We start from the raw sequence: 2,500 nt of genomic DNA on the forward strand, positions 1-2,500 counted from the left end.
ATTAATGGCCGGGTGAGATGACCCGGCGGCCCGCGACGCGTCATTCAAATCACTGCCCTATCGGCTACAACTGCTGATGGGTGGGATTAGAGGCCTGCCATGGTGGTGAGGGGCGGCGAGGACCGTGAAAGCTAGAGTTTTTCAGAGGCTGCCGGGAAAAAGGCCCCTCGGGTGGCGGGGTGCGAGGACCAGGCGCGTCATTCAATTCTCTTCCCTATCAACTTGGCTCCCGTTGGCGGGATTGGAGGCCTACTGTTTGTTACAGGGCTAAAATCGTCAGGGGAAGAGCTGACGAAACAATGCTGGTTTGGATGCAGGGGGTAGTGTTGGAATCGGCAGCGCGGACAAAATCGGCAAAGTCGACAAAAAAGACTGTTGGTCTGGACATCGGGGCAGCGGCAGCCATGCCGACAGGGGGGGAAATCGGCAGCGCAGATTTGTGCAGCTGCAGGTTCGTCGGGGAAATCGGCAGCGCAGATTTTTCGATGAACATGGGCTGGAAGATGGACTGTCCAGGCCAGGCAGGGAAATTCGTCAAGGGGACACGCTGACGAAACAGCGCTGGTTTAGACACGGTGGGTGCAGTGTTGGAATCGGCAGCGCCGACGAAATCGGCAAAGTCGGCAGAATCGGCAGCGGGTGCTGGCGATGAGTCTGGACGATTTATAGTCCAGGGCTTGATGGAAAAGACTGTTGGTCCAGACAATGGGGCAGTGGCAGCGCGGATTTGTGCAGCTGCAGGTTCGTCGGGGAAAATCGGCAGCGCAGATTTTTCGACGAACAGGGGCTGGGCGCTGGACTGGCCGGGCCAGGCAGGAAAATTCGTCAGGGGGCCACGCTGACGAAAACAGGGGCTGCGGAGTGGAAAATCGGCAGCGCAGATTTTTCGACGAACAGGGGCTGGACCGGCCGGGCCAGGCAGGAAAATTCGTCAGGGGGGCACGCTGACGAAAAGAGGGGCTGCCGCGTGGAAAATCGGCAGCGCAGATTTTTCGACGAACATTCGTCAGGGGGGCACGCTGACGAAAAGAGGGGCTGCCGCGTGGAAAATCGGCAGCGCAGATTTTTCGACGAACATTCGTCAGGGGGGCACGCTGAGGAAAACAGGGGCTGCCGCGTGGAAAATCGGCAGCGCAGATTTTTCGACGAACATTCGTCAGGGGGGCACGCTGAGGAAAACAGGGGCTGCCGCGTGGAAAATCGGCAGCGCAGATTTTTCGACGAACAGGGGCTGGATGCTGGACCGGCCGGGCCAGGCAGGAAAATTCGTCAGGGGGGCACGCTGAGGAAAACAGGGGCTGCCGCGTGGAAAATCGGCAGCGCAGATTTTTCGACGAACAGGGGCTGGATGCTGGACCGGCCGGGCCAGGCAGGAAAATTCGTCAGGGGGGCACGCTGACGAAAAGAGGGGCTGCCGCGTGGAAAATCGGCAGCGCAGATTTTTCGACGAACAGGGGCTGGACTGGCCGGGCCAGGCAGGAAAATTCGTCAGGGGGGCACGCTGACGAAAAGAGGGGCTGCCGCGTGGAAAATCGGCAGCGCAGATTTTTCGACGAACAGGGGCTGGATGCTGGACCGGCCGGGCCAGGCAGGAAAATTCGTCAGGGGGGCACGCTGAGGAAAACAGGGGCTGCGGAGTGGAAAATCGGCAGCGCAGATTTTTCGACGAACAGGGGCTGGACCGGCCGGGCCAGGCAGGAAAATTCGTCAGGGGGGCACGCTGACGAAAAGAGGGGCTGCCGCGTGGAAAATCGGCAGCGCAGATTTTTCGACGAACATTCGTCAGGGGGGCACGCTGACGAAAAGAGGGGCTGCCGCGTGGAAAATCGGCAGCGCAGATTTTTCGACGAACATTCGTCAGGGGGGCACGCTGAGGAAAACAGGGGCTGCCGCGTGGAAAATCGGCAGCGCAGATTTTTCGACGAACATTCGTCAGGGGGGCACGCTGAGGAAAACAGGGGCTGCCGCGTGGAAAATCGGCAGCGCAGATTTTTCGACGAACAGGGGCTGGATGCTGGACCGGCCGGGCCAGGCAGGAAAATTCGTCAGGGGGGCACGCTGAGGAAAACAGGGGCTGCCGCGTGGAAAATCGGCAGCGCAGATTTTTCGACGAACAGGGGCTGGATGCTGGACCGGCCGGGCCAGGCAGGAAAATTCGTCAGGGGGGCACGCTGACGAAAAGAGGGGCTGCCGCGTGGAAAATCGGCAGCGCAGATTTTTCGACGAACAGGGGCTGGACTGGCCGGGCCAGGCAGGAAAATTCGTCAGGGGGGCACGCTGACGAAAAGAGGGGCTGCCGCGTGGAAAATCGGCAGCGCAGATTTTTCGACGAACAGGGGCTGGACGCTGGACTGGGCCAGGCAGGAAAATTCGTCAGGGGGGCACGCTGACGAAAACAGGGGCTGCCGCGTGGAATGGCAGCCTACACGCAGATGCGAATTCGGCAGCGCACGATGGCTTGAGCAGGTCATGGGTTCGACTTGGCGCGATCTGAAACCTG

Source organism: Populus nigra, chromosome 2 (genome assembly GCF_951802175.1).
Source record: "Populus nigra chromosome 2, ddPopNigr1.1, whole genome shotgun sequence".
NCBI classification, from domain to species: Eukaryota; Viridiplantae; Streptophyta; class Magnoliopsida; order Malpighiales; family Salicaceae; genus Populus; species Populus nigra.